Source organism: Henckelia pumila, chromosome 3 (genome assembly GCF_033568475.1).
Source record: "Henckelia pumila isolate YLH828 chromosome 3, ASM3356847v2, whole genome shotgun sequence".
Lineage (NCBI taxonomy): Eukaryota > Viridiplantae > Streptophyta > Magnoliopsida > Lamiales > Gesneriaceae > Henckelia > Henckelia pumila.
The window spans coordinates 14,797,047-14,823,980 of NC_133122.1; positions in this window are offsets into that span (position 1 = coordinate 14,797,047).

Here is a 26,934-nt window from a genome sequence, read left to right on the forward strand (position 1 = left end):
GAAAACCCTAGCCTCTCAAAACGTTTTTGGCCGCCCCCTCCCTACTCTGTCAGAGAAAATTCCGGTCTGTGATTTTGAATCGCAGTAAGGAATAACGAATCAAATTCGTGTATTCTCTTCGCAGAAAACTTCTGATAGATTTTCTAGTGCAATCTATCAGAGGGATTAAACCTCTGTTCGTGGACCTGATTGAAGGCGTTCATCGGTTCCAGGGAGAGACAACAAGAGCAGAATTGTTCTGTTGGTGTCCATTAATCTCGTTGCGAGATTTGAGGTAAAATTTATTTAATTGTTATTTAAATTTTACACACACGTAATTCAATCGATGAACGGTTGATACCCATACCATGGAAACGTTCCATGAAAAATTTTAAACTTCCGCTGCACCGGGTATCAATCGTAATTGGTCTGGGAACTCGCCAGTTTTCCAACAGGAAGTCCATCCACTAACAGGATAGGGTACAACCTTACTAATATACATCTCGAAGGAGATAGCTCAATATGCAGATGAATGCAGCATAAATCAATGACATATAAATCATGCAGTCACATAATACATGCATACTCAGTCAGGATATCTCGAACAGTACTATCGTACCTAACACCAAAGTCTGAACTAAGCTGGAAGAAGACAACCCCTAGCTGCCTTAGGTTCAAGTCCCGACCCGACCTGGTCTCAAGACTGACCCGACCTGACCTCTCCCTTCAAGCCCGACCTGAACTGCTCCTGGTCAATCCCGACCTGAACTGCACCTGGTCAAGCCCCGAGCTACTCCTTCCCAAACTCCCGAGCTCCCGAGCTACTCTTTCCCGAACTCCCGAGCTACTCTTTCCCGAGCTCCCGAGCTACTCCTTGGTCCGAGTAGAACTAAGAAGTGAGATGAAATGGTGTAAAATGACCGAACTCTTGACTCCTATTTATAGAGGATGAGCCGGGACAGGTGTCAATCGAGTGCATGACACCTAGCAGGACACTAATCGTGTTTTAGCTCCAGCCACGTGTCCATTCCCGACCTGAATACCATGTGTTCTTCCCATGACCGAACACTACCCTAGCCTTGCACATCACTTTCTTGAGCACCCTAAGCCCCGACCCGAGCCAAGCACAAACACATTCCCGAGCCCTAGCTCCAAGGCCGAGGTCTAGTTCAATGCCCGAGCCCTTGCTCAATGCCCGAGCTAATGTTGAACAACCATGACCGACCCGAGCTACTCATGACCGACCCGAGCTACTCATGTCATGTGTTCTTGATCTTAACTTGTGCTCTTGTTAATAAAATATAATTAACCAATTAATCTTGTAAATTGGAACTGGGCTACTACATTCTCCCCCACTTAAGATATTTCGTCCTCGAAATAAGATCTTAAGTACTGAATGTAATACAGAAATCAGAAACATTCTTTATTCTAATCAAACGTTTACAACTGAATACAACTCGAAAATGAAATCAAAACAACTCAGGATATTCTGTGCGCATCCAGTCTTCGAGTTCCCAAGTAGCTTCCTCAGTGCCTCGACGCTGCCACTGAACTAAAACCAGAGGAATGACTTTGTTCCGCAAAACCTTATCCTTATGATCCAGGATACGAATAGGTTTCTCAACATAGGTCAAATCCTTGCTCACCTGAACCTCAGACCGCTGCAGAATATGAGACTCATCCGCCACATACCGTCGCAACAATGAAACATGTAACAAGTCGTGAATACTGGAAAGATGCGGTGGCAAAGCTAGTCGATAAGCCAAATCGCCAATGCTCTCCAAGATTTCAAACGGACCGATAAACCTGGGAGACAACTTGCCCTTAAGTCCAAATCTGAGAATTTTGCGAAAATGTGACACTCTCAAAAACACTTTCTCCCCGACATCGAACTTCAAAGGCCTACGCTTGGTGTTAGCATAGCTGGCCTGACGATCCTGTGCAGTCTTAATCCGTTTCTTGATCTAATCATTAATGTCTATCGCCTGCTGGATAAACTCCGGTCCCTCAGCCTGTCTCTCCCCCACTTCTTCCCAGAAGAGTGGAGTACGACAACGTCGCCCGTACAATGCCTCAAAAGGTGCCATCCCAATACTAGTATGATAGCTGTTGTTGTACGCAAACTCAATCAAAGGCAAATGATCTTGCCAGGCTGAACCAAAGTCCATAGTGCACGCTCGAAGCATATCCTCCAAAGTACGGATAGTGCGCTCTGACTGACCATCTGTCTTCGGGTGATAAGCAGTACTCAAACTGAGAGTAGTACCCATCGCACTCTGAACACTCCCCCAGAACCTAGAAGTAAACCTGGGGTCTCGATCACTGACAATGCTCACAGGCACTCCATGAAGTCGAACGATCTCCTGAATGTACAACCGCGCCATACGATCCACAGAATACTCTCGGCTATAGGCAATGAAATGTGTTGACTTGGTGAGTCGGTCTACCACCACCCAGATAGCATCACAGTTCCTCGAGGTCATTGGCAAATGGGTCACAAAATCCATCGTGATCAACTCCCATTTTCACTCAGGAATAGGCAGACTGTGAAGCAAACCTCCAGGTCGTCGGTGTTCTGCCTTGACCTGCTGACAAACCAAGCATCTCGAAACATACTGATACACACTGCGTTTCATTCCTTTCCACCAAAAACGAGTACGTAGATCCTTTTACATCTTGTTGCTTCCTGGATGAATACTCAACTTAGTGCGATGCGCCTGAGACAAAATATCATCTCGCAACTCTTCATCCTCCGGAATCACAAGCCTACTAGACAAACACAGAAAACCATCTGACTGATAGTGAAATTCAGACGTACTACCCTCGTTGGCTAGGCGAGCCAAACGTTGGGTCTTTGAATCAGACATCTGAGCATCTCGAATTCTCAAATACAAAGCTGGCTCAGATAAAATTGCAAATAGTCACTGGGCAGCAAACTTGCACCAGTTTAACTGACCATTTCAAAACATACATGAACACCTAAGTGCCCAGCTTTCACTAACCAAGTGAATTCTCATACTGATGAATCCATACTGTAATTTAGCAGGCTCATGACATCTGTCAATAGAATCGAGTATCTTTTCAAGGTTATCAAACTGACACCAAACTATATTTTTAACGTAACTATTGCAATGATCTCTAGACTGAGTAATTTTTCCATCCTTTCCTGAAGTACAAAAGACTTCCAGAATATCAATGGAAATATACTCTCCCATGTCTATCGTTGATCACAGTTCACGTCTCCTAGTATAAGTCATCACAGTGCCCTGATAAAATTCTTCTTTGCTTGACAATCCATCGATTGAATTCCAATTCTTACAGAAAAATTTACCTAAGTAAACTCATCACTTAGAATTTCCTGTTCATCTCGTAATCAAGATCCTGATCACTAAAATACCTCTGATAGAATCAGACAATACTGGTAAAACCTCCTGGTTCTCCCCCAGTATCACGTGCGAGAACTACCCGTCCAGAATATTCACTTGTCAAAGAATCCTTTCCAAGAATATTCTGTCCACGAAAACGAAAGTCTGTATCTCTGATGAAGTCAGACGATAACTCAAATCCCTTGGAACTAATCCAGTACCAAGTATAACTCCAGAAGACTCAAATAAATCCTGAATATTCTTCTGATAATTATACCTATTGCTATGACTATACAAACAACGAGACTGAGGTAAGTCTTCCTATAATGCCAAACTGGAACAAAAGAATCCTTCCAGAGTACACCGGCATAAGGTCGCACTTACTATACCATCTCGGAACCCGACAGTAAAGAGCACCCTGGCATAACTCATCCCTGAGTCTCTGATATTATGCAATCATTCCTTTCTGGACCAAAATCATTGGTCAAGGAAAATTCTCTGTAGAGGCACAACTCAAATCCCGAGTCTGCAAGCATCTGATAATTAAATCCTGTTGAATATCAATTCAACTAATCTCCTGGATTAAATCCCGATATCACAAATCAAGATCAAAAACTTATCTACTCATAACAATTACTTGTCAAGAAAAAATCCATTCCAAGACTGTTCTGACAACGGAACATCTTTATCTCAAATAAACGATAACTAAACCTTGATACCACACCTGGTATCTGTCATATCCAAAGTCATACCCTGTTGTGACTGTTGCCAAATTTCTAAAGTGAGTAGCCTTTCCTATATAGTCCCTGGAGCACCAAGGCCTCCAAACATTCTCCGAAGTATAGAAACTTCCAAAGGAATAACCGACTAAGGGTGGCGCCCCCTCATGTCTAGTACTGGTCACAATCCACAACTCTTGGTATTAGTTAATCTGTCATCCTGATGAAAATCCATCATCACTAGGTTCCACGTGTACGGCTCCGGGACGACGAATCTACGAAAAACTCTAAATTTTCTTGAAGAAATCAGCTTTGGAGGTTTTTTGCTTCTGTTGAAACATGAGGAAGGAGGTGGAGGAAAGGGGGTTGTCGGCTGAGTGGGGTTAGGGTAGGGTAGGATAGGTTTTAGTTTTAAAATTTTATAAATAGGATTAAATTAGGATAAAAACTAATTTGAGATAATATCATACCTAAATAAATATTTAAAAACTCAATAATAACTTATTAATCTGATAATAAACCAAAAATCCCGAAATAATAATTTAGAGGATTTTTAAAATTTAATAAAAGTCATTAAAATGGCTTATTTTGGCTAAAAATCAACCCTTAAATAAATATATAAATAAATACTAAAATTTTCTTGACAAAATACCTTAAAATATTTTTTTAAGGCTCATAAGACTCATAAAATATTTTTGGCTAAAAATATTGGTATCTCGTCCGTCCACGGTCCCGTCTACGCGCTCAAAATAATAAATTCCTTAAAAGTCTAAAATTTTCATAATTATGGGTTAAATACTAAAATAATTTAAAACATGCACATAATACACATAATAACACATAAGTAATATTTAACTTATATTTCTAAAAATTTAAATAATTAATTTCCCTAATTATGCATGTGAATTTACGTATAAAAATTTTCGGGTGTTACAATTATTTGTAACTCCCCACTGTATTAAGACGGGTCTTTTCAGCGTGCTTATGTCCTCACTCACACGCACCCTGGAAAACTTTTCAGGGGGTCACCCATCCTATAATTGCCCCAAGTCAAGCATGCTTAACTTTGGAGTTCTTATGTGATGAGCTTCCGAAAAGAAGATGCACCTTCTTGATATGAGTTGCACATATCAAATTTTTTGTACCTCTCATTCCGATGTGGGATCGGTTCATTCATGTCACCCGTCGCCCATTCTTTGGTGGGGTTTCCATCTTTCAGGTATTAACCACCCATATTGCGGACCATGTACCGCCATAGGAATTTTTGGCTCCGGGTGTCACATGCCCACCAGCTTCCGCTTGGTTCGTCCCCGAACCACACCGTACTGGGAGAGGCCAGTCTCTGATACCATTTGAAACTCCCCACTGTATCAAAACGGGTTTTTTCAGCGTGCTTATGTCCTCACTCACACGCACCCTGGAAAATTTCCCAGGGGGTCACCCATCCTATAATTGCCCCAAGTCAAGCACGCTTAAATTTGGAGTTCTTATGTGATGAGCTTCCGAAAAGAAGATGCACCTTCTTGATATGAGTTGCACATATCAAATTTTTTGTACCTCTCATTCCGGTGTGGGATCGGTTCATTCATGTCACCCGTCACCCATTCTTTGGTGGGCTTTTCATCTTTCAGGTATTAACCACCCATATTGCGGACCATGTACCGCCCTAGGACTTTTTGGCTCCGGGTGTCACAGGTTCTTCCTCGATACTCTGATAGGGACAGCACAACAATGGTTCAACCTATTGCGTCCAGTGGATATCAAGGAATTCACGGATTTCAGCAAGGCCTTTCTACATCATTTTGCTAGTAGCAAAAAGCACCCCACAACCACTCTCAGTCTTTTCGCTATCAAACAACAAGGTCAAGAAGATTTGTGAGCATATATTCGTCGATTTAGTGCTTTGGCCCTTGAAGTACCTACTGCCACTACTGATCTGCTCATCAGCGCTTTCACCCAAGGACTTACTACAAGAGATTTTCTTAAATCCTTGATCAAAAAATCGTCGTCTACATACGATGAGTTGCTTGCTCGGGCCGAGAAATATGTGAATTTAGAGGAGATACAAGTTTCTCGGTTGAATAGGGGGATAGACAAGCCCCAAAGCCCAAAGGACACCATGACCCCTAACACGCCTCGGAAGATGGGACCAGCTCCCTGACCCGAGCTGCTTGGAAAATTCACATCCTTCACCCCTCTAAGGATGAGTAAGACTCAGGCCCTGCGAATATGCGAAGAAAAAAGATTTCTACAAAGACCCCCATGGAGTGAGCAGGGGTCTCGCAGGCCAAAATCTGATAAGTATTGTGATTTTCACAATGAATATGGGCACATCACCAATAACTGTCAACAATTGGAACAAGAGATTGAGAGGATAATTCAACAAGATGAGGTGATGAAAGATATATTGGTAGCACGACAAGGAGGAAGGTATCGTCCCGGAAAAAGGGATCGGGATGGTCCAGACCATTTGAGCAAAAGAGAAGAGGTCATGGAACACCCAACACTTGAAGAAATATTATGCATAGGTGCCTGGACAATCCTACTCTACTATCGAGCCTCATAACACAATGGGTTGTGAGTTATTTCATTAATTTTGTTTTTAATTTTGTTAACAATAGTAGCAAATTTATTTTGTTATTTTTTAAATTTTGAAAATATCTTTTTGAGTTATTAATGAAAAATACATGCTTTTGTCAAACACAAAGAATTCAAAAGCCCGACCAGCTCGGCAATATATAAACCCACGCCACTTGTGGTTATCTCAAAAGCCCGACCAGCTCGGCAATATATAAACCCAAGCCACTCGTGATTATTTCAAATGCCCGACCAGCTCGGCAATATGTAAACCCACGCCACTCGTGGTTATCTCAAAATCCCGACCAGCTTGGCAATATGTAAACCCACGCCACTCGTGGTTATCTAAAAAGCCAAACCATCTCGGCAATATGTAAACACATGCCACTCGTGGTTATCTCAAAAGCCCGACCAGCTCGGCAATATATAAATCATGCCACTCATGGTTATCTCAAAAGCCCGACCAGCTCGGCAATATGTAAACCCACGCCACTCGTGGTTATCTCAAAAGCACGACCAGCTCGGCAATATGTAAACCCACGCCACTCGTGGTTATCTCAAAAGCCCGATCAGCTCGGCAATATGTAAACCTACGCCACTCGTGGTTATCTCAAAAGCCCGACCAGCTCGGCAATATATAAACTCACGCCACTTATGGTTATCTCAAGAGCCGGACCAGATCGGAAATATGTAAACCCACGCCACTCGTGGTTATCTCAAAATCCCGACCAGCTCGGCAATATGTAAACCCACGCCACTCGTGGTTATCTCAAAAGCCCGACCAGCTCGGCAATATGTAAACCCACGCCACTCGTGGTTATCTCAAAATCTCGGCCAGCTCGGAAATATGTAAACCCACGCCACTCGTGGTTATCTCAAAATCTTAACCAAGCTCGACACCTACCATGCACTTCGTGGTCAAATTCAAAGCCCAACCAGCTCGGCACCTACCACGCACTTCGTGGTCAAATTCAAAGCCCGACCAGCTCCGCACTCTCCCAACTACTCGTGGTCAAAATCAAAGCCCGAACAACTCCGTATACAACACGAAATTCGTGATCAAACTTAAAAGCCCGATCAGCTCGGCGTACATCATGCGATTTGTGGTTGAATTTTAGCAAAATTCCAGCTCGGAGTATGCTTTACACTTGTTAAAATTTCATAATCTTATTCCAGCTTGGGAATATACTTTGCACTTGGTGGATCTTTAAATCATGTTTCCAGTTAGGAAATATGTTTAATGCTTAATCAAAATTTTTCTATATTCCAGCTCGGGAATATGTTTAATACTTTGCAAAATTTTGTCATATTTCAGCCTCGGGAATATGACCCATACTTGTTAATTCCAGCTTGGGAACACGGTTTATAGAAAACTCACAGTTGTACTGTAGTGACCCTGCATGGAATCACCTACTAACTGGAAACTAATAACATGCATTAAACTTAATACAGCAAAATACTAACAGAGTAAAAACGTGCGGAAACTTAACCATAATTTACATATCAGCTTAGTAATATTATCCAGGCTTAAATCTGTAATGATACAACCAAATCGAAATCTTAAACAGTAAACATTATACAGCTATATCGAATCCTGCTGTATAATAAAATCCTCAAGGCTCCTGCTCCCTAGTCCTGCCTTGAACTACCAGCTCCGTCCATCCTGCGACCTGCCCCATGGAATAGGGTGTCCAAGATAACAACTAGGACGTGAGCGCTATGCCCAGTACATAGACATGAGTAAACATATGTATATAATGCATGCAACATGATGACTGGTACAGGGTCATCTGAAAAGTCATGCTCAGAACCGGCGCCACATGAGTGCTGCCACCGCACGGATCAACCTCTGGGTGCAACCACACTCGTCTAGTACACCAGAGTAGACAGACATAAATGTCCCCGCCGTCGCGGTACTCTCAGTAACAGACTATCGAGTATAGAGCTGAGCGGCTCTATAATCAGGTATAACAAGGTATAGGCTCAACGTGTATATGCACATGACATATGAGTATAGAAAACGGTAAAACATACATCATGCCATATAATAATGCCAAATAAATGCAACATATAAACATGTATACTCGCTGGCAATCTCAGTCAATGTGTACGTACCTCTAGACTAGTTCAAGTATAATAGGATCCTAGGTTCCAAGTCTATATTCAAAAGTTCACCGTATCACTACATAAATTCTATAAGCCTTAACTAAGCTAATAAGTACTCCCAAAACTTAAATAGATTCCCGGGACCATACCTTCGTCCGTAGTTAGCCCTTTGGAGTCTCTAGTCCCGGATGACTATAACCACACCTTGGTTATTCCAGAACCTCTATTATAACCGATAGGGCCCTCAAGTGTATATCTCACACTATATAACTGAAGAAGGAAACTCGGGAATTCGTAATTGAAAATGAACTCTGAACGACCCTATTTATAGCCAAATTTCTCGGCCAGGATCGAAACTTCCGATTTCGGGATCGGAGCTTCCGATCCAGCTCATTGCGTGCATGTCTGCCACGCCAGGATCGGAGCTTCCGATCTGCTCTATGACCGACACTTGTCAAAACTCGCGACTGAGTCATCGATCATTTTTGACAGCTGGGGATTGGAACTTCCGTTCCAGGATCGGAGCTTCCGTTCCGATCGGAGCTTACTATCCGGGATCGGAACTTACTATCCGGTCCAAAATTAAAAAGCTCAAATTTTACTTCTGAAGTCCAATAACACACCGAAATTGGTTAAATACCAACCCTTAATCATGTTTAACATATTATTATCTTAAAATGGTATCTGGGTTACTACATGTACTCCTATTCGAGATATGATTTGTACGGAGAAAATTTTTCCTACTCGGTTCGGGATCCAACCAGACCACTTGGTCTAAACTTCATACTTCTTTTAGACCAAAAAGGGAGGTACTATTGATGCCCCCATAAATAATTGGGTCTGGTCCGACCCGAACCCGACAACCCATAATCAGGAAACATGGTTCAAAAATCACCTACTATTGTTAGGAGACATGATTTAAGACAATACAAAGCCCATTAGATCATGCCCCATGTACCAATTCAAGTTAGATGGACATATTCAAAACAAAGGGAAGAGCCCTTGACTCAAGCCCCAGCTGCTGAGCTCACTGGGCCGAGCCCTATCTAGGCATGGTAAAATCCCGACCCGAGCTCAATAATCCATATTTTTGGAAATATACTTTGAGGCTCATCTAGTCTTATTTTATGAGAAGCCCAGTCTGGGATGACCCTATTAGGTAATGGGTTCATGATCATAAATTCATGGGCTTGAGCCCTAACTGGTAAGGTTGGAGCCCGACCCGGGCCCAGGAATGGCCCAATATCTAGAACATTCCAGTACGCTCGGACACATGAAGATCGACAACAGATAAGGACAATATCTTATGAATCCAAGATTTGATATGATTTCAGACTAATCAATTAGAGTCCTACTCTAACACATGTTGTACCTTGACAAGGTAACCTACCTATGGGACCCCGTTTCTAATCGTCTAATCTCGAATAATTAAACACAATAAATCACGAAGAGCCACGGAAAAATCGAATCATTTTTTTTTTAAAAAAAAAAGGGGGTCGCGCGCCCGCGCCGAGACCTCGCAAAACCAGCGCGCCCGCGCAAGGAAATTGCGCGCCCACGCCCTAGCTTCGCAAGAGCTAGCGCGCCCGCACTCATGCCTCGTGGAACCACGGCGCGCCCGCGCCAGAAACAGCGCGCTCGCGCCGTCCATTCGAGCTGCAGAAAAACCAGGGCAAGAGCAATCTTTACAAACTCAAAATCAACAATCCAAGCCACCAAGGTTCAATCCATAGCTCATACATGAAATAAGGGATTCGAAATACCATCAAAAACGATTTAACCATACAAATTTGACGATATAATCATTCGACAAATCGAATAAATTCTAGTTCCCTAAACATGAATCAAGACATGAAATTTCATCAACCCTATAATGCAAGATTGCTAAAAGAACAAACTTCTAGACGGTGTCTCACTCTATCACTTCCAACTCGATCTAGTCATGTATCTTCTGACACGATCCTGCCCCACCTGCCGTCAAGTACACATACAAACAAAACGACAGCCGGATAATCCGGTGAGAATACAATTCCCAGTAAAAGAGACAAAACATGCATATCAAATAATATATCGAAACAAGATATATATACATACAAGACAAGCAATTCCAAAAGCATGTCTAAACTCAATTCAAATGCATACAATGCAATGCATGTCTTTAAAACTCTGGGATTATCAAGTCTGGATAATCACGAGGTAAAGGTTCTCTTCTCTTATTTGGGATCCCGAGGATAAAATATCACCAACTCACCGACTCTCACGATCAAGGTGGACGGTGAATATTTTACTCCTCTAGACTCTGGGCACCTATAGAGAGTGTTTCTCGACAATTGGTAAAAATCTGCTAACCAATGTCACTCAACTATAGTCCAAAGAACGTCTAACTCTTCTGGGTCTCTCTTGCCCGTAAAACCAAGGTAATTGGCTCAATATGAATGCAATGCAAGTCAAAACTCATTCAAGTAAAACAAATATCATATAATTCAAGTAGCATGCAAGTATGTGATTTTTTTGGGCACTCGAATTAATTCAAATTCGAGCTAATCGTCTCATTCATTCAATTGTCGTCTTCTTACCTTTCCAAGTTCGTCGAGGATTCAAATCTAAAAATAACAACGAACTTAATTAATATCGAATTGAATCAAAACAAGCCAAATAAGAAGTTAAATACTATACCGTCTTCAATCCTCGAAACGATTCAACTACCAGTTCGTTCCAACCCCGAATCCTTTAATCAAACTCTGAAAAATTTGAACATACGGATTCGATATAAATCTTCTAACTCAAATAAAACCCAGAAATCAAACCGAATAAACAACCGATAATCCAAAACTCGATTTCGACGGCATAACGACTATAAACGATCAATCCAAAAATCAACAACATCATCAAACCACTCAAACCGATCCATATCATCTTCTAAACCAACCAAACAATCAAAATGTGAAGACCCGAGTTCTAATCTCTCATTAATCAAATCTTCGTAATAATAGTCAAATAATCAAAGACTAAACAAAATAAAAATAAAAAAAAAATTTAAAATTTGAGCACCTCGCTCGATCGGTGAAAAGCTGCCGATCGAGCGAGCACTTTGGCCCAATTCTCGGGGGCAATCAAAATATGGCCTCGCTCGATCCGTGACATTTCACCGATCGAGCGAGCCACAATCACCAAAACTTTTGTTCCTGCAACAATGGCCTCGCTCGATCCGTGACATTTCACCGATCGAGCGAGCCCATTCCAGAAAAACAGCAGAAACTAAATTGCTGTCAAATGAGTTCCTTTCCTTTATTTTTTTCATCTAGCTTCAGTTCACACATGATCTAATCAAAATCAACAACTAACATGCATTCCAACATGCTATACAATTAATGGAACTAGATCATAACAAGGCCTTACAATCATAATAATAAAGGCTCACAAAACATGCAAGAAGCATTGTTATACAATAAAGATTAAGCTACATCATGTTGTCTTAAGGATTTACACATCATCTCAAATCCTATATACATCAACAAGACAACAACTTATTAACCAACAAGTCTTGGTACTAGTAGCTATACATGACCATGTTCATGAAACTCAACACTATCATTGACAGCTCACACAAACCATCTAAAACTCGGATCATCATGTTATTCTCTCATTCCTTGTTCTTCAAGATCGCTTTTGTCCTGTTCCACTCCCGCCTATTGCCATGACACATACAACACAACAATAGCCGGATAACACCGGTGAGAAATATATTTCCCAGTAAAAGCAACTAAACATGCATATAAAACATATATCAAACTCATGATATATAAATAAATACAATGCATGTTTTTTTTTAAAACAAGGTTCTCTAACAAATCTCTCATTTCATCGATTGGGATCCCGAGAAGAAGATATCATAGCTAATCCACCGACTCTCCCAATCGAGGTGGGTCTACTTATCTTGCTTCTCTAGACTTTGAGGCCACTACATATGCACTTCAGACGCTAGGCTACGTCAACCACCCAGGCCATACATACATAATCCCTCAAATCGTCTATTCGAACGTTTCCGTTCATTTCAAAATCAAGGAATAAGTCTTGCAAGATGAATGCAACATATATCATCATAAAAGCATTCATTAACATCAAAGACTCATTCAACAAAGCATAGAAGAGCATATAAAAGCAATTACGCAAACAAATATGTGATTTAGGGAACTCGATACAAACCATCTCGAGTTATAATCCCATTCAAGTAGTAATCCACTTTTACCTTTCAAATGTGAGGTTTAAGTTGTCTTCTAGCTTGTCAAAATCTGTACAACATCAACCAAAAGCCTAATCTCAAAATCTTCTCAAGCTTCAACTAAACTTCAAGACAAAACACTACCAACCTTGTTCTTTCTTCTATCGGTTTCGAAGTCGAAATTCTCAAGTTGATGTGCCATGTTTATGAACTGAAATCATAGCATAACAACCAAAAAAACATCAGCTAATACTCAGCTCAATAGCAGCTCAAGCAAAGGATAGCAAAACACTTCAAATCAAAAGTTTCGACGGCATATCGGTATCATTCGGCAATCCCGAACTCAACTAAGTCATTCTAACAATCATATCAGCTGTATATCAACTCAAACTCAACATATCTGCAAGCATATAAGTCGAATAATAGCTGGAAAATCATAAGAACTAATCCAACAATCCATTCTTCAACTCAACTTCAACAAAACACAACATATAAGTTCAACACATCAATTCATATCAACTTCTGATCTCTGTCAATTTCGAATTCCCAAACCCTGATGAACTAAGAGAAAACTTACATCAATTCGAAGGTCTCGTTGCAAGGATTCCAGAACATCTTTCGGAATCGAAATCAGATATCCAGAACTCAAGATATTGCAATTTAAAGTTGAAGAATAAGCTTGGGTTTTCTTGCTCCTTTCTCTTGATTCTTTCCTTTGAATTTCTGATGGAATATGTGAATCACACGTGCATAATAAAAGAATTAACAAGTGTCCCATTCAAAATAAGGATTTTGCACTTTGGTCCTCCAATTCTTGCTTCTTTTCAATTCTGTCCTCAAGTTCTCATTCCATTCAATTTCAATCCTAAATAATTTAAGAATATTAGAATTTTAATCAAAACTCTAAATATTCCCAAATTAAATATTCTCGGATCAAAATTAAATAATTCCGGGCGTTACAATTCTCCCCCACTAAGACACGATTTCGTCCTCAAAATCTCAGGTACGAACAGCACATATGATATATCAGATAACAAAAAAAACTAAAGGAGACTCACATCATTGAAATATCTCTGGAAAACGTTGCCTCATATTTGATTCTGTCTCCCAAGTTGCTTCTTCAATACCATGACGACTCCACTGGACTTTCACAAGCGGAATAGTCTTCGTTCGAAGTTGCTTCTCTTTTCGATCAAGAATCTGAATTGGCTTTTCGAAATAACTCAAGGTTTTGTCAAGTTCAGCCTCATCAGACTGAAGCACATGAGATTCATCCGCAAGGTATTTTCGAAGCATCGATACATGAAAGACATCAAGTATTCCAGATAAAGCCAGAGGAAGAGCTAATCGATAGGCAAGATTGCCTATTTTCTCAAGAACTTCATAAGGACCAATGTAGCGTGGAGACAACTTCCCTCGCTTGCCAAATCTGACAGTGCCTCTGAATGGAGAAATCTTCAGAAACACCATATCCCCCTGTTCAAAAGACAAAGGTCGACGTCGAACATTGGCATACTTCGCTTGTCTGTCTTGAGCTGTCTTCATTCTTTTCTGAATAAGCTTAACTTGTTCAGTCATATCTCGAATCATATCAGGTCCAATATTAGGTACTTCAAAAATATCATCCCAGTACAGAGGAGATCGACACTTCTTTCCATATAAAGCTTCAAACGGAGCCATTTCAATACTCGATTGATAGCTGTTGTTGTACGAGAATTCACAAAGTGGTAGTGATTCTTGCCAACTAGTGCCAAAATCAAGCACTACAGCTCTCAACATGTCCTCCAAAATCTGAATGGTACATTCAGATTGTACGTCCGTCAGTCTGTGGATGATAGGCTGTGCTCAAGTGTAACTGAGTACCCAAAGCACTTTGTAAACTGTGCGAGAAGTGTGATGTAAATCGAGGATCACGATCTGATACAATAGACTTCGGCACTCCATGCAATATGATTCTCGGACATAAAGCTCTGCCATCTGATCGTGTCTATATGCCATACGATAAGGTATAAAACACGCTGATTTCGTCAATCTATCGATAATCACCCAGATAGCATCGCAACCTCTAGAAGATCGAGGTAACTTCGTCACAAAGTCCATGGAAATATGATCCCATTTCCATTCAGGCACTGATAAACTCTGTAACAAACCAGACGGTTTCTTCCTTTCAGCCTTCACCTGTTGGCAATTAAGACATCGAGACACAAAATCAATGATATCAGACTTCATTGGTTTCCACCAATATCGAGTCTTCAAATCGTTATACATCTTTCTACCTCTAGGATGAATACTATAACAACTACAATGCGCCTCTTTCAGTAGTTGTTGTCGCACATCAGAAATATCAGGCACTACAAGGCAATTTTTTACATACAAAAGATCATCTCGAACCTGGTATTCAGACACATGCCCTGATCGGACTTTCTCAATCGAATTCTGCACATTTTTATCAAGTTTCTGCGCTTCTTTAATTCTCAACAATAACTCTGGTTCAACTTGAATTTGATAAAGTCGCAAAGGCTGATAATTCATATCAAATACTAATCCAGAACAACAACAGTCTTCAATCAAATGGGATATACCAATCGTCGATAGGGATAAAGAACATACCTTTCGTCTCAATGCATCAACTGCTGCATTCGATTTTCCCGGATAGTATTTAATCTCACAATCAAAATCTTTAAGCAAGTCAAGCCATCTCCGCTGTCTCATATTCAATTCTGACTGTGAAAACAAATATTTCAGACTCTTGTGATCAGAATAGATCTCAAACTATTCCCCGTACAGATAATGTCGCCAAATCTTCAAAGCAAATACAATGGCGGCCAATTCAAGATCATGAATCGGATATCTGGTCTCATGAGGCTTCAACTGTCTCGAGGCATAAGCAATCACATGCCCTCGCTGCATCAAAACACATCCCAGACCTCGATGAGATGCATCACAATAAACAGTGAAACCATCAGTACCTGAAGGAATCGTCAAGATTGGTGCACTGGTCAGTCGCTTTTTCAACTCAATAAAACTGGATTCACAAGCTTCAGACCAGAGAAAAGGAGCATTCTTCTGAGTTAACTGAGTAATCGGCTTCGCAATACTGGAAAAATCTTTAATAAAACGACGATAATACCCAGCCAAACCCATAAAACTATGTATCTCAGGAACAGATATTGGTCTCGACCAACTGATCACTGCCTCGACTTTACTTGGATCAATAGCTATACCATCTCCAGATATGATATGTCCAAGAAATACAACTTGTTTCAGCCAAAACTCACATTTTGACAGTTTAGCATACAGTTTCTCAGATCTCAGAGTCTTCAACATAGTTCTCAAATGCTCAGAATGATCAATCAGATTCTTCGAATATATCAGAATATCATCAATAAAAATTATCACAAACTCGTCGAGATATTTCTGAAACACAGGGTTCATCAAAGCCATAAACACAGCTGGAGAATTTGTCAAACCAAACGGCATAACTATAAACTCATAATGGCCATACCTGGTTCTGAACGCAGTTTTCGGAATATCAGAATCCCTAACTCTCAGCTGATGGTATCCAGATCTCAGATCGATCTTGAAATACACAGAAGAACCCTGCAACTGGTCAAATAAATCATCAATACGAGGCAAAGGGTATTTTTTCTTTACCGTTGCCTTTTTCAGTTGTCGGTAGTCGATACATAATCTCATTGAACCGTCTTTCTTTCTGACAAACAGTACTGGAGCTCCCCAAGGAGAAACACTGGGTCGAATGTATCCCTTGGCCAGTAAATCTTCTAACTGATCTTTCAACTCTTTCAATTCCACTGGTGCCATTCGATAAGGTGCTTTAGAAATCGGTGCAGTACCTGGCATCAGTTCTATGTTGAAATCAATCTCACGATACGGAGGTAGTCCTGGAATTTCATCGGGTAAAACATCCGCAAATTCATTAACCACTAGAAAATCAGCCAGGTTCGGGCTAGTTTTCAAAACATCAACTGCATATACAATAAATCCCTCTGCTCCTTTCTGCAAAAGTCGGGTCATTGATAATACAGAAATCAGAGGAATCTTAGCACGAGAACCCTTACCATAGAATTTCCATTCTCCAGCCATCTCCGGTCTGAATCTCACTATCCTCTGGAAACAATCTACGGTAGCTCTGTACTTGTTAAGCATATCAATCCCGATAATGCAGTCAAAATCAGACAAACCAAGCACAAAACAATCTATCTCGATCTCATTACCGTCATACTGTAACAAACAATTCTTAACCGTCTGAATAGATATAAGACCTCTCCCCAAAGGAAAAGAAACAGATACTACAACAGGTAATGTTTCAACAGGCAAAGCATGTAAGGATGCAAATCGTGCAGAGATAAATGTATGGGATGCACATGTATCTATCAATACATATGCGGGATAACAATAAAGAGAACAGATACCTGCAATCACGTCATCTGGTGCTCCCTGTGCCTGTTCCTCCGTCAGTGCAAAGACATGAGCCTGTTGTCTCTGTGGCTGACTGCCTGTCTGATTTCCTCCTGGCCTTGACTGTTGTTGTGGATGTGGTGGTTGAAAGGAATGAACAGAAGAGGCTTGCCTCGCAGGTTGAGCCACTGATCGGGATGATTCTGCACCTCGTGACTGTCCAGAACCTCTCTGAGGACACACCCTCGCAAAATGGCCCGTCTGATGACATATATGGCACCTCCCAGATACACCTCGGCACTGATCGGTTGGATGACCTCCACCACAACTGTTACAAAACACTCATGTCTTCTATTTCGTGCCACTGGAACTCGAAGAACTGCTCCCTGACTTTTTAAAATGTTTTCCTCGAGCTTGCAAATATCCTTTCTTGCCACTGCTACTACTACCACTTTCAAATCGAGGAGGTTGTTGTGGAATGGGAGCTGAGGGTTGTGACTGTCTCGGAGGCTGAGCGATATACGAAGCTCCTCGCTGTTGTATCAAACCAGCTTCCGCTCCTTTGGCACTGTTCAAAGCATCAGCAAAATTATTCGGTCGCCTTGTGTTTACCAAATTAAAGACCTCCGGAGTCAGTCCATTAATGAACTGATCAGCCATTGCCTCATCACTATCAGCAACATGTGGAGCAAAACGTAGCAATGTAGTGAATTTTGCAACATAATCTTCAATATTTAAGTTACCCTGCTTCAGGTTTGCAAATTCTGAACCTTTATCTTTGCGGTAAGACACTGGAAAGAAGCGTTGGTAAAACTCAGTTTTGAAGACATTCCACGTCAGTACAGTTCCTCTACGCTCCAAAGCTTTCTTAGTCGTGGACCACTAGCTCTTTGCAACCTCATGCAACTGATGTCCAATTAATCTGACTCTCCATTCATCACCATAATCTAGTGAATCAAATAACATCTCCATGTCATCAAGCCATCCTTCACATACAACTACATTTTCAGTACCGTTCAGAGTAGGCGGATGGTAAGATTGAAATCTTTTCAATAATGTTTCCATCGGAGTAGCAGTCATATCTGTCATGTCTCGAGAGGTACTTCCCTGTTCATTGCTTGGGACTGCAGCTTGAGGTACTATCGGGGTCACCACTGTCTGTTCTGGCAGAGGAGTATGAACTATCTGCTCTGGCATTGGAGTAGGAACATGGGGTCTCAGAGGAGGTCGTCCTGGTCGTCGAGACATATCTGATTATCAAAAGGGTTAGGATACCACAATCATCAAATCTATCTCAGTCCTCCTCTGATCATCTTACCTCTGATCAAGACTCGGTTCTGATTCAATCTTAAAAGAAATAATCGAGGTACTCAACAAGACATGTGTAACACCCGGAAATTTTAATACGTAAATTCGCATTGCATAATTAGGGAAAATAATTATTTAAAAATTTATATTTGGGTTAAATGACATTTATGTGTTATTATGTGAATTATATGCATGATTTAAATTTATTTTAGCATTTAACCCGTGATTTTGGAATTTCTAAATTTTTCAGAATTTTATTGATTTGATCGCGTAGAAGGGACCGTGGACGGATGAGATATCAACTTTTGAGCCAAAAATATTTGATGAGATTTTATGAGCCTTAAAAAAATAATATTTTATGGTATTTTGTCAAGAAAATTTTAGTATTTAGTTATATATTTATTTAAGGGTTGATTTTTAGCCAAAATAAGTCATTTTAATGACTTTTATTAATTTTTAAAAATAGGCTATTTATTTATTTCGGGATTTTGGTCTATTTATCAGATTGGTAGGTATTTTAAGAGTTTAAAATTTTAAGTTTATGGTATATTATCTTTCTAAATAAATTATATTAGTTATTATCCTAATCTACCCAATATTACACCCAAAATCTCTCCCTACCCTACGCTCAAACCCCATCATCCACCAACCCCATCTCCTCCACCTCCTCCCTCACGTTTTTCAGCAGATAGCAGCCTCCTTAGCCAAGTTCTTTAAGGATTATTTAAGTTTTTGGCCCGTTCGTCGTCCCGGAGCCCCGTATACGCATAAATCTTCGTATAATTAACAAGGCATGTTTAATTCCTTTCCTTTACCACCATATAAGCTACTACTCACGTTTTTCATCAGACTATATGGATTTGACATGATATTTACTGAACTTCTTCTGAAAAATCTCATAGACTCCTTCACGTGCATGAGTTTTCTTGTTTTCTTCAAGGTTTGATCACGTTTTTCTCATGTGGCTCGGGTCCAGGCTATTGGCTATGGTTAGAATTGTGTCCTAGGTTCTGTAGGATTGAGTGAGGCAGGGGGTTTGTGCCAAGAAGGGCCGGAACCGAAGCCAAAGAAGTTGGGTGCAGCAGATCGCGTAGATTGCGCAGCGTTGGGAGATTGGCTCGTTCTCGGTCCACAAGGCGTGTTTTAGGTTGTTTCCAGTGGGGTTAGAACCCCAAGACCTTGGGGAAGATATTACAGGTGGTTCTCCTGCCGGTGGTTGCCGGAGATTGGCGTCCGAACGGCCTGAAGTTTCTGGTCGCGTTCTGCGCGTGAGCAGAAACTAGGGGTAGATTGTTTTGGTTTGTTTGCCTTCTACAGAGCTCCGTTTGAGGTAAAATTTGTTGGGTTAGAACCGTCTGGATGTTGTCTAATTATGGACAGTGGTTTCACGGCCAAAGGTCACCGGAGTAGGCGGCATGGTCAGTTTTTCCAAAGTCGCTCAGGGCTACCGTGAGTTAGGATTAAGGAAAGAAAGGCTAAGGTTGTGTCTAGGCTTTAGGCGGGCCGGGCTTGGTGTTTTGGGTACGGGTCAGGTCCGTTGGGTCACCGGTCATGTTAGTCGAGTCCGGGTCTGGGTTATATTAGTTGGGCTCGAGTATTTTTTATTTTTAAGTTAATTATTAAGTTGGGCTGTAAATGGGCCAAGGCTAATTCAATTAATTAATTGGGCCACATGTGAATTAAGTTATTGGGCTTTAGTAATTATTTAAGTGAGTCTATTAATTTTATGGGCCTTGGGGCCCATGAAAATTATTGGGTCAGTCTTTAGGTTTTTGGGTAATTGGGCCAGACTAAGTAATTAATGGGCTTGGGTTTTGTTATTGGGTCAGGTATGTCATATTGGGCTTGAATAAATTATTTGGGATTAAATGTAAGTTAATGGGCTTAAGTTGAATTATTGGGCCAGTCTTATAATTTATGGGTTTAAGTCTAAGGGGCCAGCAGTCTGACCAACCCATAAAAATTAACTAAGTCCAGAATATATATTTAATTATTTTTTTATGCATGAAGTTTATTTTAAGTATAAGTATATTTATTATTAAAATTAATTAAATATATATTACGGACATATTTTAAGTGCATGCATACATGAAATATTTTATGATGTGTTTATGATTAAGAATTGAGCATGAAAAATATTTTTATGGAAATTGAAAGATGTGGCAGCACAGAGGTGGTTTACCACCGGCACAGAGGTAGTTCTACTACCGGCATAGAAGTGGTTTTACCACTGGCACAGAGGTAGTTTACTACCAGCATAGAGGTGGATTTATCCATCGCCACGTACGATGGTTCTTAGACTGATCAGTCGCTCATGATTACGAGCCACACTCATGGATATGACCTACACAGTTTTTATGATTATGACATGCTCAATTTATGCTATGTATGATTAGTAATGATGTATGTATGATGATCATAATTATGGCTAGCAAGAATTCATGGTGCATTATTTTACGAGCATGCATGCATATTCATGATGATTATATGTATTAGTATGATTATGTGATGCATTATTTTAACCATTGTTACAAAGGTTTAGACATGTTGAGCCTCTAGGCTCACAATGCTTATATGGTGCAGGTGAGTACGATAATTCATTTGTAGCTCCTACCGGTGGCGAGGATGTATGAGCAAGCATGGCAGTGGCCCCGTGACCGTCGCATGGAAGAGTTATTATTATATTGAGATACTTTATTAGGGTTTTTAAAACATATTTTAAAGTTTTATTTATGTTTATTTTCGCATGCATGAGTTTGAATTTTTGGGTTACGGATTTTTATTAATATTGCGTGTTTCAAGATTTTTATTTATTTAAGTTATCATTAAAAGAATTTATTTGTTAGTATTATTTTTAATGTTTATACATATATGTATGGGCATATATGTATAGTAATATTTTTAGTTATTATTAAAAAAAAAAAAAGTTTTCCGCATTTTATTAGTAGTAGATGTTTCAATTGGTATCAAAGCACGGTCCTTGGAGGGTGTCCACATGCCACGTGAAGCTCAGAAATCTCAGTACCGGTCTGTAAGTTTTAAATGTTTTATTATGATTTATCAGGAGCATATGTTATGACTTAAGACTTTATGTTAGCAAAGTTTTAAAATACTTAGTTATGCATTGCGATTACGTGACTTTGGGATACTGAAACTTGAGAACTAGATAAGTAATCGTGGAGTTAGTAAACTAGAATTTTGAGGGACGTCGTTATTAGAATTTGATCAGTCGAATTTCGAGGACGAAATTCAATTTAAGTGGGGGAGAATTGTAACATCCGAAAATTTTAATACGTAAATTCGCATTGCATAATTAGGAAAAATAATTATTTAAAAAATTATATTTGGGTTAAATGACATTTATGTGTTATTATATGAATTATATGCATGATTTAAATTTATTTTAGCATTTAACCCGTGATTTTAGAATTTCTAAATTTTTCAGAATTTTATTGATTTGATCGCATAGACGGGACCGTGGACGGATGAGATATCAACTTTTGAGCCAAAAATATTTTATGAGATTTTATGAGCCTTAAAAAAATAATATTTTATGGTATTTTGTCAAGAAAATTTTATTATTTAATTATATATTTATTTAAGGGTTGATTTTTAGCCAAAATAAGTCATTTTAATGACTTTTATTAATTTTTAAAAATAGGCTATTTATTTATTTCGGGATTTTGGTCTATTTATCAGATTGGTAGGTATTTTAAGAGTTTAAAATTTTAAGTTTATGGTATATTATCTTTCTAAATAAATTATATTAGTTATTATCCTAATCTACCCAACATTACACCCAAAATCTCTCCCTACCCTACGCTCAAACCCCATCAGCCGCCAACCCCATCTCCTCCACCTCCTCCCTCACGTTTTTCAGCAGATAGCAGCCTCCTTAGCCAAGTTCTTCAAGGATTATTCAAGTTTTTGGCCCGTTCGTCGTCCCGGAGCCCCGTATACGCATAAATCTTCGTTATAATTAACAAGGCATGTTTAATTCCTTTTATTTACCACCATATAAGCTACTACTCACGTTTTTCATCAGACTATATGGATTTGACATGATATTTACTGAACTTATTCTGAAAAATCTCATAGACTCCTTCACGTGCATGAGTTTTCTTGTTTTCTTCAAGGTTTGATCACGTTTTTCTCATGTGGCTCGGGTCTAGGCTGTTGGCTGTGGTTAGAATCATGTCCTAGATTCTGTAGGATTGAGTGAGGCAGGGGGTTTGTGCCAAGAAGGGCCGGAACCGAAGCCAAAGAAGTTGGGTGCAGCAGATCGCGCAAATTGCGCAGCGTTGGGAGATTGACTCGTTCTCGGTCCACAGGGAGTGTTTTAGGTTGATTCCAGTGGAGTTAGAACCCCAAGACCTTGGGGAAGATATTACAGGTGGTTCTCCGGCCGGTGGTTGCCGGAGATTGGCATCCGAATGGCCTGAAGTTTCTGGTCGCATTCTGCGCGTGAGCAGAAACTAGGGGTAGATTGTTTTGGTTTGTTCTCCTTCTACAGAGCTCCGTTTGAGGTAAACTTTGTTGGGTTAGAACCGTCTAGATGTTGGATAAGTATGGGCAGTGGTTTCATGGCCAAAGGTTGCCGGAGTAGGCGGCACGGTCAGTTTTTCCAAAGTCGCTCAGGGCTGCCGTGAGTTAGGATTAAGGAAAGAAAGGCTAAGGTTGTGTCTAGGCTTTAGGCGGGCCGGGCTTGGTGTTTTGGGTATGGGTCGGGTCCGTTGGGTCACGGGTCATGTTAGTCGGGTCCGGGTCTGGGTTATATTAGTTGGGATCGAGTATTTTTTATTTTTAAGTTAATTATTAAGTTGGGCTGTAAATAGGCCAAGGCTAATTCAATTAATTAATTGGGCCACATGTGAATTAAGTTATTGGGCTTTAGTAATTATTTAAGTGAGTCTATTAATTTTATGGGCCTTGGGACCCATGAAAATTATTGGGCCAGTCTTTAGGTTTTTGGGTCATTGGGCCAAACTAAGTAATTAATGGGCTTGAGTTTTGTTATTGGGTCAGGTATGTCATATTGGGCTTGAATAAATTATTTGGCCTTAAATGTAAGTTAATGGGCTTAAGTTGAATTATTGGGCCACTCTTATAATTTATGGGTTTAAGTCTAAGGGGCCAGCAGTCTGACCAACCTATAAAAATTAACTAAGTCCAGAATATATATTTAATTATTTTTTTATGCATGAAGTTTATTTTAAGTATAAGTATATTTATTATTAAAATTAATTAAATATATATTACGGACATATTTTAAGTGCATGCATACATGAAATATTTTATGATGTGTTTATGATTAAGAATTGAGCATGAAAAATATTTTTATGGAAATTGAAGTGATGTGGCAGCACAGAGGTGGTTTACCACCGGCACAGAGGTAGTTCTACTACCGGCATAGAAGTGGTTTTACCACTGGCACAGAGGTAGTTTACTACCAGCATAGAGGTGGATTTATTCACCGCTACGTACGATGGTTCTTAGACTGATCAGTCGCTCATGATTACGAGCCACACTCATGGATATGACCTACACAGTTTTTATGATTATGACATGCTCAATTTATGCTATGTATGATTAGTTATGATGTATGTATGATGATCATAATTATGGCTAGCAAGAATTCATGGTGCATTATTTTACGAGCATGCATGCATATTCATGATGATTATATGTATTAGTATGATTATGTGATGCATTATTTTAACCATTGTTACAAAGGTTTAGACATGTTGAGCCTCTAGGCTCACAATGCTTATATGGTGCAGGTGAGTACGATAATTCATTTGTAGCTCCTACCGGTGGCGAGGATGTATGAGCAAGCATGACAGTGGCCCCGTGACCGTTGCATGGAAGAGTTATTATTATATTGAGATACTTTATTAGGGTTTTTAAAACATATTTCAAAGTTTTATTTATGTTTATTTTCGCATGCATGAGTTTGAATTTTTGGGTTACGGATTTTTATTAATATTGCGTGTTTCAAGATTTTTATTTATTTAAGTTATCATTAAAAGAATTTATTTGTTAGTATTATTTTTAATGTTTATACATATATGTATGGGCATATATGTATAGTAATATTTTTAGTTATTATTAAAAAAAAAAGTTTTCCGCATTTTATTAGTAGTAGATGTTTCAACATGCTTCCAATCCATTCAGATAATCAGGTAGCATATCATAATTTATCAGAACACATGCCTCTAATCATTCCAGATATTGCAGTAAGCATGCGTCTTTAATCATCTTACATCAGACTTTCAAATAAAATAAATACAACATCATGTAATAAAATACTTAAAAGTAAATAATGCTAGCATTTACCACATGTAATTCAATCATGTAATTAAATCATAGCAGAATAAAATAAATAAGCAAGGAAGATGACTCGATCTACCCCACTCGCTATCTAACTCAGTCCAGAATTTTCTGCTCTGATACCACCTGTTGTGACGACCCGAGTTCTAATCTCTCATTAATCAAATCTTCATAATAATAGTCAAATAATCAAAGACTAATCAAAATAAAAAAAAATTTTAAAAATTTGGGCACCTCCCTCGATCGGTGAAAAGCTGCCGATCGAGCGAGCACTTTGGCCCAATTCTCGGGGCAATCAAAATATGGCCTCGCTCGATCCGTGACATTTCACCGATCGAGCGAGCCACAATCACTAAAACTTCTGTTCCTGCAACAATGGCCTCGCTCGATCCGTGACATTTCACCGATCGAGCGAGCCCATTCCAGAAAAACAGCATAAACTAAATTGCTGTCAAATGAGTTCCTTTCCTTCATTTTTTTCATCTAGCTTCAGTTCACACATGATTTAATCAAAATCAACAACTAACATGCATTCCAACATGCTATACAATTGATGAAACTAGATCATAACAAGTCCTTACAATCATAATAATAAAGGCTCACAAAACATGCAAGAAGCATTGTTATACAATAAAGATTAAGCCACATCATGTTGTCTTAAGGATTTACACATCATCTCAAATCCTATATACATCAACAAGACAACAACTTATTAACCAACAAGTCTTGGTACTAGTATCTATACATGACCATGTTCATGAAACTCAACACTATCATTGACAGCTCACACAAACCATCTAAAACTCGGATCATCACGCTATTCTCTCATTCCTTGTTCTTCAAGATCGCTTTTGTCCTGTTCCACTCCCGCCTATTGCCATGACACATACAACACAACAATAGCCGGATAACACCGATGAGAAATATATTTCCCAGTAAAAGCAACTAAACATGCATATAAAACATATATCAAACTCATGATATATAAATAAATACAATGCATGTTTTTTTTTAAAACAAGGTTCTCTAAAAAATCTCTCATTTCATCGATTGGGATCCCGAGAAGAAGATATCATAGCTAATCCACCGACTCTCCCAATCGAGGTGGGTCTACTTATCTTGCTTCTCTAGACTTTGAGGCCACTACATATGCACTTCAGACGCTAGGCTATGTCAACCACCCAGGCCATACATACATAATCCCTCAAATCGTCTATTCGAACGTTTCCGTTCATTTCAAAATCAAGGAATAAGTCTTGCAAGATGAATGCAACATATATCATCATAAAAGCATTCATTAACATCAAAGACTCATTCAACAAAGCATAGAAGAGCATATAAAAGCAATTACGCAAACAAATATGTGATTTAGGGAACTCGATACAAACCATCTCGAGTTATAATCCCATTCAAGTAGTAATCCACTTTTACCTTTCAAATGTGAGGTTTAAGGTGTCTTCTAGCTTGTCAAAATCTGTACAACATCAACCAAAAGCCTAATCTCAAAATCTGCTCAAGCTTCAACTAAACTTCAAGACAAAACACTACCAACCTTGTTCTTTCTTCTATCGGTTTTGAAGTCGGAATTCTCAAGTTGATGTGCCCTGTTTATGAACTGAAATCATAGCATAACAACCAAGAAAACATCAGCTAATACTCAGCTCAATAGCAGCTCAAGCAAAGGATAGCAAAACACTTCAAATCAAAAGTTTCGACGGCATATCGGTATCATTCGGCAATCCCGAACTCAACTAAGTCATTCTAACAATCATATCAGCTGTATATCAACTCAAACTCAACATATCTGCAAGCATATAAGTCGAATAATAGCTGGGAAATCATAAGAACTAATCCAACAATCCATTCTTCAACCCAACTTCAACAAAACACAACATATAAGTTCAACACA